Here is a 14,667-nt window from a genome sequence, read left to right as displayed (position 1 = left end):
AAGACAGAGCAAGAGAGACAGAGAGAGACAGAGACAGAGACAGACAGAGACAGAGTGAGTCCCAAGCAGGCCCCATGCTCAGCATGGAGCCCAACAAGGGGCTCGATTCCACAAACCTAGGATGATGACCTGAACTGAAATCAAGAATCAATTGCTGAAATGACTGAGCCACCCCAGTGCCCCAAGTAGAGGAGACCTGACTTTAATCATTCTTGTCTCTAGGCTTCCAAATAGTCAGTGTTTATTAGTTGGATTTTCTATTAAAATTTTCAAAAACCTTATGTTTACCATTTAGAAATGATATCTTCTGAACAAAACATGTTAAAAATTGCTTGTCACTGACATAATCAGAGAAACCAATGTTGCAAATTAATTGGGTTTTGCCATGCCCATTCCTTTCCACTGTTCTCATCAGCGGGTGATTTCTAGCAGCATTCCTGGATCCAAAACGTTAGTTTTCTGAGCCCCACTTTATATGCAATGCCAGACCTCAGTATTTTTCAAGGCTCCTGATGATGTCACTTTATACTAGGACAGCATTCGATGGAAAGTAGGGGGTTAGATGCAGAGCTTTTGACACCAAAAGCACAGTGAAAAATGAGAATCCGGACATTAGGGCTTCTAATGGAATTAATTTGCAGCTCACAGTGTAAACTATTGATATGAAATGGCCTTGTGGCAGCACAAATACTTCACTGAGACCAAACAATGTGTAGATAACCTAGTTTGTTTCCAAATGAAAGCTGTGCATTACAAATTACTTCTTTTCTGTGATTAATTGTAAAATTGTACTGTAGGTTCTGAGGTTCAGTGTTCCCCTGGCACATATGATGAGGTTTCATGGGAAGGAAGAGTGCAATTCAAAAAAATGAGGATAAATCCTGTTTTGTTCTGCACAGTGGAAAACAAGTAAGCCTATGAAATCCATGGCAAGATACTTCAACCTTTTAAGCCTCAAGTTTTCCAGCTTGAGAGACCAAGGTACACTGAATAAACCAATTTTTGAAACAAACCGATGAACTGTGAAGTATTCCAGAAGAGAAAGAGGACTGAGGTCAGAATTCCTTTAGCTAAGGTGACCAATTTCTCCTTATTTGTCCAGGACTTTCCTAGTTTTAACAAAGAAAGTCTCACAACCTAGGAAACCGCTCAGTATTAAAATGGAAGTCCAATGTCCCAGGATTCCTCCCATCTCTAACCAGAATGGTTAGTCACCGTACCTCCAGCTCTCCCTCTTATTAACTTTAGGATTTTAAATGAAACCCATTACTTGTTTGAGTCTAGCTCCTCATCTACAGAAAGTAGAGAAGACCTGTTCTATCTCTCACAGGGTCATTGAAAGGAATAAGTGTGATCATGTAAACACAGAGGCACACTATTCAAATGTTTGGGTTTGCTACCATCATAACTCCTAACCACTCCATGCTAACAATATTTTTGTCCTATACTTTACTTAATTGGACTCTCTGGCAGAGAAACAGTCATGAAATGATGAAAAGCTCTGTCCAATGGCTCATCTCTTTCCAACCAGAACAATATTTTCTGCCATACTCTAGAGAACCCTTTAGCTAAGCACAAAATAGCATCTACCCCCAAATTACTGCTAAATGCTGTTTACCCTCTAATCCCCTAATTCTATTCAGCTGACATCACTTTATGGCTGTCTGGCAAATAACACAGTTCAAGTGTATAAGCATAGGGCGTGGATTTGAATAATTGCATGTTTACGTTCAAGAAGAATATAATAAAATATTTACAAATCCTGTTCCCCTCCAAGAGTAATACACTGTTCTATGGTAAAGGCGATGGGATGCTTACAGCTTGCCTTCTGCATTCTAATGATAGCATTTAGGAAAGAAATCACAGGGCTTTGGGTAGAGGTTTCTGTGCAAGTTTTTGGAATGTAGATAGTTGAATGTAACATACCAACAGATTTAAGCAAATTCATGAGGCTTCAAAGTTAATATCTGAAACACTGTCAAGTGCCAGATCTTTTGTTTCACTCTGTTAGTAAATGTAACAGATGGTTTGCAAACATGTTTGGGATCTGAAGGCTGACTGATCATGTCAGTCTGATAGAAATAGAATGCAGCCATTTACCACATCAGAATGTGAGAAAAGGAAAGCTTCAAAATTAAACCTTAAAAGAGAGCAACTTTCTCACTGGGGCTGACTAACAAGAGAGAACACTGAATTTAAAACGTCTGTTACCTCATCACTAACTTTTGACTTTTTTTCCTTTTTCTGATGCCAATATGGAATATTAAGAATAAGGATCTGTCACCTTCCAAAAAATAAATAAAAACCATATGCGAATCTTTGATGCAATAGTGAAATCACCATCACAGATAGAGTTCTGTTGCCATGGGGATGATTATAGTCTCATGAAATTCAGTAATTCAACTTGTTCTCTGTGAATCCAGCTAAATGAGAGACAAAATTCTGTCTCTTTTCTCCAATCTGCAAACGAGAACACTGTTAACCTTGCAGAAAAGGAATGTTAATAGCTGGGCTCCTCTATCTGTCTGACTTCCACCTCTACCCTTCCCATCACAATGTTGAAGCATAATGTAGGTCAGCGAGGACCAAAGAGAGTAGCTGCTATTACTAAAAATACATGTGATAACACATTTAGCTTTATTCTTGCACCAGTTTGAGGAAGAGCCAGAGCAAGACAATTTCTCCGATTCAAAGCTCTGAAATGACAGGGTCAATGACAGGCTTATCGGGGGTTTGAAACTGGGAAGGTACACAAAAGCTCAAGTCATTCCAGAAAGACTGCTGGTAAATGATCCTTTGAAATTGGTTGACTTCAACATAGGATACCCAGAGAATTATGGAGTAGGTCTTGCAGTAAACTGTACTCTCCTTTTGTCTTCGTCCAACAAGTTTGAGAACCTCCTCTGTGCCAGACACCATGCTGGCTATGGAAGACACAACTGAACACAATGACAAGGTGCCAGCTCTCACAGAGCTCACATCCGAAGGAGGGAAAAAGACACCAGGAGAGAGCTCTCTGAGGTGGTCACATCTGGGCTGAGCCTGGCTACATTAAGGAGTGCCATTCTGTAAATGTTCTTACAGTAATCTCACATTACAGATTCAGCTTTTCTCTCTATTGGACACTCCCAACTGGAGAAACAGACGCAGAGTGGCTACAATGTACCTAGAGAAGCAAGTAGCCTTCAGAGGACTCCCTGAAACTTAGAGAAGCAAGGGTGAGATCGAATGAAAAAAAATCAGACAGTGTAGGTTCAAATACCAGTTCAACCACCAGTTGAGTAATTAAACTTACCTGAGTTTGACTTTCATCAGCAGTGCATATACTGAGCTGATGCCCTATCCACCCCAATATTACAGGGTGCATTTCTTACAAATAAAGGCATTCTCCAACATGATCACAAGATAGCCACCAAAAACAGCAAATTAATGTTGGTGTAGTAACATCTCATCCACAGATCCCATTCAAGTTTCACCAAGTGTCCCAATAATAACAATATAGCAATAGCAAACTGTTCAAATTTGCTGTCATTTTGTTCCACCTGGTTACTGTGTCATTTTAGTATCCTTCTGTTTGGACCAGTTCCTCTGTATTTCTTTGGCTTTCATATCCTTGACATTCTTGAATAGACAGGCCAGTTAATGCATAGGATGTCCCTCCATTTCAGTTCATCTGTTTTCTCATGACTTGATTCAGATACCCTCTTCAAGCCGCATGTCTCCGACACAACTAGATTGGCTACCCTCCCCATGAACAGTCTCCTTGCCCTGCTTGGACTCTGATGCCATGCCCAGTCTCTCATCTGCAAAACTGCCTTCCTCACCCTGTTCATACTCTGACCCTCAACACCAATTGCCCCCCAGGAGGATGGTATCTATGTTAGTCAGCCCCACCTTGCAGAGACCCTTCTTCTCCCCTGTTTTAAGTCACTGTGCTCCTCCTCACCCAAAACCAATGTCTACTTTGCTCCATATACTAACTTCAGGGTGCGACTGATTGTTCCAAGAAGAAAGGAGATGAGAGATGTGATCAATAAATATTATTCCAGAACATTTCTGAGTATTTAGAGTAAATTAATACAGACTTATCTATGTATTATTTAGAGTTAGGACCAATTATCATGAGACTTGCTGTCCAGAAGCCAGTGAAATTGGACAATTGCCACTATACTCTTCCTCTTCAGTGAAAAGCCATAGTAAACACTTGTGTGCTTGGGTCCAAACCTATCCATTATGGATATGTTCACTACCTAGCAGAAAATGCGTCTGAACTTGTCCGGCTGAACATAAGCTTCCTATTGCTTTATCCATCCCAACTTCCCAGTTCTGCAGAGGACCCCCCCCCCTCAAATTCTCTATTTTCCACAAATGACTTTTCAGTTTATCTCTAGGTCTGTTCACTTATCTGACATCTCTCTCCATCCCACTTCTATATATAATAGAATTTGTTTATTGATACAACTGTTTTACATGTTATATAAGACCTGCTGACAATTCTGTAGTCTTCTTACTTTATCAGCTACTTTATACCTTAAATTAGATCTTGTTACCATCACAAAGATAACAAGCCTCTCCCTCCTCTTTCTCTCTCTCTCTCTTTCTCTCTTCCCCCGCTACCAACACGCACACTTTCTAAGGTTCATAGTAGCTGACCATAGAGAATTCTGCAGTAAGTTATTTATTCATTTACACTTGTAACAAATATTTTTGACCAGAGGTCATTACAAGGCCCAGGATTAGGCACCAGGGTGAACACATGAATCAAACTGAACTCCAAGTCAGTGTCTGGTGAAGTTCACTGGCAAAGCTGAATATAACAACAAACAACCATTTATTGCATTGATTATTGCCTTTTCCCTTTTGATATGTCGTATCTGTTCATGTTTCCTAACTTGACAATGAATGGGACCAGAGAAATATATGCACTCTTCCATTATTTCATTATTTTAAAGGCTTTATCCTTTTAGAACAGTTTTACATTTACAACAAATTGAGAGGAAGGTAGAGAGTTTTTTATACTCCCTGCCCCCATTCATGTATACCCTTTCCCATTATCCATATTACTCACCACAGTGGTATTTTTTTATCATTATTATTATTATTATTATTATTATTATATCATTTTTTTTTACCATGGATGAACCTATGTTTGACACATCATAAACACTCAAAGTCCATTATTTACCTTGGGGATCACTCTTGGTGTTGCAATTCTATGGATTTAGACAAATATATAATGACATATATCCATAAATGTAATATATCGTATAAAGTATTTTCACTTCCCTAAAAATCCTCTGTGCTCTGCCTATCCATCTCTCCTTCCCCCTACCTTGGGCAACCACTAATCTTCTTATTGTCTCCAGAGCTTTGCCTTTTCCAGAATACCACATAGTTAGAATCATACACTATACAGTGTTTCTCAAATGGACTCTTTTCACTCGGTAATATGTATTTAAATTTTCTCCATATGTTTTCATGGCTTGATAGTTTATATCATTTTAGCACTAAATAATATCCCATTTTATGGATGGACCACAGTTTACGTATCTGTTCATCACTTGAAGGGCATCTCAGTTGCTTTCCAGATCTGGCATTTATGAAAAAAGCTGCTATAAACATCCATGTGCAGGTTTTCATGTGGACAATTTTAAACTCCTTTGGGTAAATAACAAGGAACATGATTGCTAAGTCACATGGTAAGAGTACGTTTAGTTTTATAAGACACACCCAGTGGTCTTCCAAGGAGGTTGTGACATTTTGCATTCCCACCAGTAATGTAGGGGAGTTCCTGTTGTTCCACATCCACAGCATTCAGTATTATCATTGTTCAAGACTGCAGACATTCTGATAGGTCCTTAGTTGTACCTCTTTATTTTTTAATGTATCTTATCTATTGAAAAGTACATAAAACATAATGTCAGTTTAGTGACGATAAATGCTGATGTTTATAATTACTTATATAAAAGTACTTACTTTTATATTTATATATATATACATGTATAAAGATGTTGTACATGTTTTATATGTAATATACATAATATATATAATAAAATAAATATATTACATATTTATATTTAAATAACTCATAAAAAGAAATAGAATGGGGCACCTGGGTGGATCAGTCAGTTAAGTGTCTAGCTCTTGATTTTCGTTGAGTACATGATCTCACTATTGTGAGATGTAGCCCCCCTTCAGTCTTTGTGCTAAGCGTGGAGTCTGCTTGGGATTCTCTCTCTCCCTTTTCCTCTGCCCCTCCCCCACTCACACTCTTTCTCTCTCTCTCAAACAAGAAAAGAAATAGAACATTGCTAATATTTTAAAACTGTCCAACCTTCCCATTCTCCATCCCCACAAAAGTAACTATGGCATTATGATGAGTCATTTCTTTACTTTTTCAGAAAATTGTCACCAGTGTATGCACCACTAGAAAATTTAGTTTATTTTCCTGTTTTAAGGTTGATATTAATGGAATCATACTGTATACATTCTTTTTCTTGTTTCTTTTATTTAATATTACTTGTATGACCCATTAAAGTTGTTATTCATGGATATAGTTTGTTTATATCATCAATGTAAAACAGCCTATTGTTGGGATATACTTGGATGTATTTATCTATTCCCCTTATTAAAGAATACTGGAGTTGTTTCAAATCTGGGACTGTTTATGAATACGGCCGTAAACAATCTTCGCTTCTAACATGATGCATAACCAGGCAGGTAAATTTCTCTATATCTAAGATTGTAATTACTAGGTTCTTGATCAACATTATCAGAAAATACATATTTTCAAAAGCAATTATACCAATTTGTACTACATCAGCAGTATTAGAGTTCCCCTTATTCCATATCCCATCAATATTTAGCATTGTCAGGCTTTTAAATTTTTGTCATTTTGATGGGTGTATAATGATACTTTGCTGTGGTTTTAATTTACATCTCATTAATTACTTAGGAAGCTAAACAGTAATCCATGTACTCTTTCAAATGCTGACCATTAAGTCTCAAAAGATTACTTCTTATCTGATGGTGAATAAGCAACTATTCAGCATTAGACTTGTAGAAAAATCAGTGTAGAACAAGTAAAATCCCTTATCACTCTTAAAATTTAGAAGAAGATAATATTCCTTAATATAATTTTCATATTGAGACTTTTTTCTTAAAAAAAAAGTGGCTTTGTCAAGATTTGGTATCCACCTAATATATAGAGAAATCAATATGAAGTGTATAGTGAGATAAGCCAAGAGACTACATTAGCTAAAACATAACTGTAAGGAAATAAAAATGCAATAGGAGAATAAAAAAAAGATGCATTATAGGCAGCAAAGAATAGAACTGGTATTTGGAACACCATATTTCTGGTGTTTGTCCATGAAGAAAGAAAAGCAGACAACAAAGCCCTGAGAGCCCCTTCCTCCCATTCATGCTCCCACTTATACATGTATACCACCCTTGACCTATTCTCTATTATTCTGGCTTTTACCAGCATGTACAACCACAATACTAAACTTTTTTTCAGTTTGTGCTTTACATATAACTCCCCCCCCCCCGCCCCGACCCTTTTTATAACTCCTACATACTACCAATTCCCCACCAGTCAACTTCCAATTATACTTGTTCCAATTTCTTTACCAGAACATCTCTTACTAACCATCTGTTATGGCTTCATTCTATTATAGTGTCTTCCATTCTTCCTTCTGTCCACTGAATCATTATATTTATCTATTTCCATATTTTGGACAATATCTTTCAGGAACCCGGCAGCCTTGAGCAAGAGCTAAAGTTTCATGTGCATTCTTATTTCTTTCTCAGGGGTAAACGAACTCTATATAGGAAATAAAGGTTTTCTTTAATGTTTGTTGCAAGATTCCTACCATGCATAGGACTCAGTTATAAATTTAATAGTGAGGCTAGCCCTCACCTGTTATAGAATAAATGTCAGAGTCTGGATGTTCACTCCCTAAAGGTAGCTATTATCCGAAAGTAATGTTAGTGATATGGTTCTAGTTAATATCAAGTCTATAGTTTTTAGTGGATATTTTAAAAGACATATACAAGCTTATATAAGTGCATGTACATGTTATGTGTATTCATTTCCGGAATTTCAACCTAGGATACTGATTTGATTCATATTCCAGAGGTGAATGAAGCCCTGAAGTGTTTTAACTGTTTTAAAACTTGTTTTCTATTGTTGAGAGTGCTGCTATAAACATTGGGGTACAAGTGCCCCTATGCATCAGTACTCCTGTATCCCTTGGGTAAATTCCTAGCAGTGCTATTGCTGGGTCATAGGGTAGGTCTATTTTTAATTTTCTGAGGAACCTCCACACTGTTTTCCAGAGTGGCTGCACCAATTTGCATTCCCACCAACAGTGCAAGAAATAAGCCATACAGAGAAAGACAGATAGCATATGTTTTCACTCTTATGTGGATCCTGAGAAACTTAACAGAAACCCATGGAGGAGGGGACGGAAAAAAAAAAAAAGAGGTTAGAGTAGGAGAGAGCCAAAGCATAAGAGACTCTTAAAAACTGAGAACAAACTGAGGGTTGATGGGGGGTGGGAGGGAGGGGCGGGTGGGTGATGGGTATTGAGGAGGGCACCTCTTGGGATGAGCACTGGGTGTTGTATGGAAACCAATCTGACAATAAATTTCATATATTGAAAAAAAATAAAATAACATTGTAGAAGGAAAAAAAAACTTGTTTTCTATTCAAACATTTATTTTCTTATCTATGTCAGGTAATTCGCCAAAAAAGGACAGATCAATGCTATGAAAACACCAATGTGTTGCTTAGGGATCTTCACTTGAAAAGCATGCTTTTCAAGTTCATTGTATACATGCTTTTCTTTCGTTGATTTTAATGTAAAAGGACAAAGCACATGAAACTTTAAAAAGAGAGAGTTTCCAATCAGTTGGGTCTCAGCAGATGTTCAGTTCAGCACTGTTTTACTCACTGCTGGTTTCAGCTTGAGAGAAAGCACTCCGTTGGGCCAAGATATTGCTGACAATATTGGCAATGCAGCCATGGCCGCCAGTTATTCACTTTGAGAAGTGTGACAAGTTAATCCCTCATTTCCTAATTGAGACATTCAGGAACATAAACCAAATGATCTCTGTGGAACTTCAGGAGGGTGCTATATTATTCAATACTCATCTGAATACCATTCTTACCCATAGGACCACACAGTATCACATTATCTAATCTAGCTTATTTCAAGCTGGATATACTCAAAGACTATGACCATTCTTTTACCATAATCTATCTCTGCAGGAGGATACTCACAAACTTCTGCCAAATCAGTTCAAATGATAACTCTTTTCTGTAAAACTTCTTTATGCTTAATGTGAATCTCATGCATTTGTAGTTCATGCTTAGTTTTCCACATGCTGTCCATGGTGAAAGGAAAATAATTTAAAACTGGTTTTTATGTTGTTTTATGTTCTTCCTTAACATGTAAAAATTGTTCTGATAAGTCAGTAAGAAAAGACCAACAGTCCAATACGTAAGTGGGTTAAATATGTAAACAAAAACTTAAGAAAAAAGAAAATAGAAATTGTTATGAAATGTATGGAAAGATGCTCATTTTCACTCTTAATGCAAGTCAAAAGAATTCTGAGATACTGTTTTTCACCTGAGAGGTAGGAAACAGGAACGTTCCTCCACTGTGGGGATAGGGGTTATTAATAATTATAGATCTTATGAAGGTCAATTTGGTACACATCTTTTGATGCAGAAATTCCATTTCTGGATCTCACCAATATACTAGTATCTCTCTCTCTCTCTCTCTCTCTCTCTCTCTCTCTCTCTCTCTCTATCCAGAGTTATTAATTGCAGCATTCTTCTCTGTAATAGCAAAAGATTCAAAATATCTTGAATGCCTTTCAGAATAATACTGGTTTAAAAAATAATGAGGAAGCTTTTGGGGAATTGCTATCTATGGAAATGTCCCCACAATATATTTTAATAGAGTAAAGCAGAGTACAGAACAATGTTTATAATATGCTACTGTAATTTGGGCTTAAAAGGGTGGACTATATATACATATATTTTTTCTTACATTTATAAAGATTATTTCTGGAACAATGAATAAATTACAGCAACACTGCTGCCCCTTAGGAGGGGAATTATATGAGTGAGGGGATAAAGGTCAGAGAGACATGCATCAATTTACACATTTGTTGTTCCTTTTACATGTTGTGTCATGGGCAACATAATCTATTTGATGTAAAATAATTTAAATGTAAAATGTAAAATGTTTCTCATCAGTTCACTTGACTTCCATCTTTTGAAATCCATTTGTTCATTCAATATTAATTTCACTTGGCTTAAAGTAAGAAGTAGAAAAGCTATAAAGAAAAGCGTCATTAAGAAGAATGTCATTATTGCCCTATATAGGAAGGGGTGACTTACATTTGTGAATTTAATACAAAGCATAATTTGTGATAAGTGGTATAATGAATGTCTTATCTAGAAACTACAGAAGCTCAGTGAAGAGAAAATCACATCAGTAACAAGCAAAGTTTCACTTTAGAGATGATATTTGACTTAAAGAGAAATTTGAGGATGGATATAAAAGAGAAAATATGTCAAATAGAAGAAAAGCTATAGAACCTTATTTATTCATCTGGATAAAGGCAGGCATGAGACTTCTTTCTGCCAATAAATGCAATACTTTACTATTGGACCACCCGCATTAGTGATTTAATTAAAGTGACATTTAATCAGCCAAGCACCTTGTCTATTTGTAATAATTTTTGCAGTTTTTCCATGCTGAATCAATACATTTTGCTACTAATATCATCATTTTTATGAACGAAATTGTCCAATTATTTGTTCTTATATTACCATAGAATTTTGGAATTGTGTCCAATAGCTTGGCCACCATGTATGGTTGGCAGGTTATTCTCTGCATGAATCCAAGACATGCAAATTGGGAGTTGTGTCTACCTCGAGTGGGTACCTTTTTCTAAATGACACAGATGCCACATGGCCAGATGGTTCCCTCATTTTGTAGGGAAACAAAGGTTTTCATTACATGAAAATATTTCCAAATACATTGATCATTTAATTGGTCCCTTAGTTCCACTCAAATATTCCACCATCATTCTAGTGTCTATTCCCATGAGTTCATTCCAGGTATCTCTGGAAAAGTCTCTTGCTGATTGCTGGATATTACAAATATAATATCAAACAATAACCAAGAGAAATATTCAGCCATGACACAAGATTTTATGAAAGCTAAGGAAGTGATGGAGAACTGCTGGAATCGCCTTTAAAATATTAATAAACAAGATCCTCAATCTTATTATCTAGATGCTTGATCTAGACCCTCAATCAATAAGAATCTAGAAAGACCAGACAATAATCAAAGATGAGAAGCTCAATATTTTCTACAAGACAGGCATTTGAAAAGGGAATAAAAGTGAACAAAAGATAAAGAGATGCCTTTGAAAAAAATTGATCAGAACAATGATATTCTATATGATTTTGTTGTAGTATGCATGAATCAATTACAAAAATCAAACTTGTGTTAGAAACATTTTTGTTTATCTGGTAATTGTGATTAAAATCTATTTTAGTAAATGTAAGTTCAAATATATTTACTTTCTAAAGTATTTTTAGTTGCATTTTCAAAGACAGTTGCCATGGAATATTTTTATTCCTTTTTTTGTTGTTGCTATGAAATTGTTTTTGATGTTTAAAGAGGTTCCAATTTAAAAGATCTTTTTAATAACACTTCTCTTCATCAGTAGATTTTTGTGGAAAGATTGCTGTTTATGAGATAAACTAGGAAAATAAATTATGCCTGCCTATTCATAAGTTAATATGTAAAGCAATGATTCATTTTGGAAATAGAAAAGAAATCCTATAAATTCTATTAGATATATTGCTAGTAAGTATATAGGTTGATATATAATATAAATAAATAGCAATTTTTCAGTAATATAACAATCTAAAAATTTTGTCCCAGCAATACACTTTTAAAAATGGATCCTCGGGGCGCCTGGGTGGCGCAGTCGGTTAAGCGTCCGACTTCAGCCAGGTCACGATCTCGCGGTCCGTGAGTTCGAGCCCCGCGTCAGGCTCTGGGCTGATGGCTCGGAGCCTGGAGCCTGTTTCCGATTCTGTGTCTCCCTCTCTCTCTGCCCCTCCCCCGTTCATGCTCTGTCTCTCTCTGTCCCAAAAATAAAAAAAAATAAAAACGTTGAAAAAAAAAATTTTAAAAATGGATCCTCAAGAAAATAATCATAAAGTTGGAAAGCACATATCACATAATTATTTACAATAAACCAAGTTTGAATAATCTTCATGTCCAACAGTGGGGGATGTTTAACTAAACTACGGTACCTCCATCAAAAGGAATGCCATGCTGTTGTTATATATGTTGATGAAGTTGATTTGGATGTAAATTTATAACAATAAAAGCTTTTTAAGATTAATTCTTAAATGAAATGAAAATCATACACATACATACTCTATAAGCTCATTTGAGTTTAATAATCAAGAAATACCAGAGTCCTCCCCAAAGCACCTTATCCAGAACTAGTATCTTACTATGAACCCAGAGTTCAATAGGGATGACTTCATTGGCCTACCCATTTTAAGTATATAGAAAGATCTGCCCATGGAATTGTCTCTTTGTTCTTGGGGCTCTGTCTACCTCTTCAGCCTCATTTGCTGTCACTTTCTCAATCATTTTGGTTTCTCAGCTCTGAACTGTTTATGGTTTCCTAAAGAGGTATTGTAATTCAGTTCTTCCATGCCTTTGTATATGCCCATATGCCCATTCAATGCCTTTCTTACAACCCCTCTGCTGTTTAGAAAGTATTTATTTATCTTTCAAAACTTAGGTCAGTTAGGACCTCCTTTAAGATGGCATTCAAGATACCTCAATATATCATCCCTCCCACCTCCAAAGAAGATGATGCTGAAAAGATCATGCATGTTATGTTTGCATCCTTTGAAACGTTTATTGTTGAAAATATGACAAGGTGTTCTTTCATTTATTTTTTTAATATTTTTTTAAAGTTTATTTATTTTGAGACAGAGCACAGGCAGAGGAAGAGCACAGAAAGAGAGACAGAGAGAGAGAGAGACAGAGAGAATCTCAAGCAGGCTCTGTGGGTGAGCGCAGAGCCCGACATGAAATTGTGAGATCATTACCTAAGCTGAAATCAAGAGTTAGATGCTTAACAGACTGAGCCACCCAGGCACCCTGACAAGGTGTTGTTTTAACTCATCTTTTCTACTTATGGTAAGCTTCTTGAGGGTGGAATATATAATTTTAATTATTCATGTATCAATAATGCTTTGTGTATTACCTCTCAAGAAATAAATTGACAAATGCTCCCAGAAGAAAAATAGACACTGTAAAAATAAAAAGTATAAAATGATTGATTTGCCTTTCCTTTATAAATAAAGCTTCAGAAGTTAAAACTGTGAGTAAATCATAATGACATACAGCCAAGCTCAATATTAGACTCTTCACCCTAGAATGTAAAAGATTCATCACACAATAATTTACCTAATTAAACTCTTTCAGTTTTCATTTTCAGCAGATGTGTTCTCAATTTCTACTTTTTAGATAGATTTTTGACAAACTAAATGGCCTCATCAACTTTCTCTTGCTTTACAATGGAAAATTGCAATGGGGAAAAAATTCTTCTTCAGAAAAGAGGTAAATAAGCATGTGGCAAGCTCTTTGAAAGAGTCATCTGCTCAGAGGAAAATCTCAGATGTTGTGAGGGCAAAACATAGGTCTGCTCACTTCCTCCCACACTAAGTTTTCAGGAAGTCCCTACGGGAGAATGTTAATTGCCACTAAGGCATTGCCTCTTTTCTCCTGTTCTCCACTCCTTTTCCTCTCTTCTTTATTTTGTCAACGGTGTTCTTTTATTTTTCTCCAAATCTATGTGTCTAGTGAAATCATAATCACTGTGATTCAATTGTTAAGGGACCTTCTCTGTAGTTCTCCAGGGCCAACCTTGCTGGTATCAATTCTTTCTTCTGACTTCCTATAGCACTTGCTAGGGGTTAGGCCTCTAGTACTTATCCTTGTTTGCACTGGAGCTATTAATACACTTATCTTGTGTCTCTTAGTTACCTGTAAGTTCTAGGAAACACAGGCTATATCTTATGTACATTTATTCCCCCTAGTATCCTAGAAGATTCATTAGTAAGCTGTGGACTCCATAAACAAGGTTAAAAAAATCCGAAGGAGAAAAAAAAAAAAAAACAAAAAAAACCCTGGGATGAAAGATTAATATTTATTGATAAAGGGGATAGAATGGAGGACAGATAACATGTGGTTGAATATTTTGAGTCTCATAACTTTTCATAACTTGAACCCTTAGTTACTAATTCCCTTCCCTAAAAAAAAATTACAAATCTAGAAAAGCAGATATATGAGAACAGACAGAGGCAGTTACTGACACTGAGCTCTGAACAAGCAAGGCCACAACATTACTACCATACAGGTATGAAGGCAGCTGCTGGTCATAAACAGTCATCATGTCACCACAGCTGACACTGTGTAGGCACAGACAGTGTGCTAGGCACTGACGGGCTAAATTAATCTCAGGTAATCCTCAAAATGACGGTCAGAGTGAGGTACTCTTAATCTTCCAGTTTTACAAATGAGAACACTTAAGCCTCAAAGAGGT

Source organism: Lynx rufus, unplaced genomic scaffold (genome assembly GCF_022079265.1).
Source record: "Lynx rufus isolate CCGP_SWC_20201006 ecotype Redwood Valley unplaced genomic scaffold, mLynRuf1.p SCAF_18, whole genome shotgun sequence".
Taxonomy (NCBI): domain Eukaryota; kingdom Metazoa; phylum Chordata; class Mammalia; order Carnivora; family Felidae; genus Lynx; species Lynx rufus.
Note: the sequence above shows the minus strand (reverse complement) of the source record.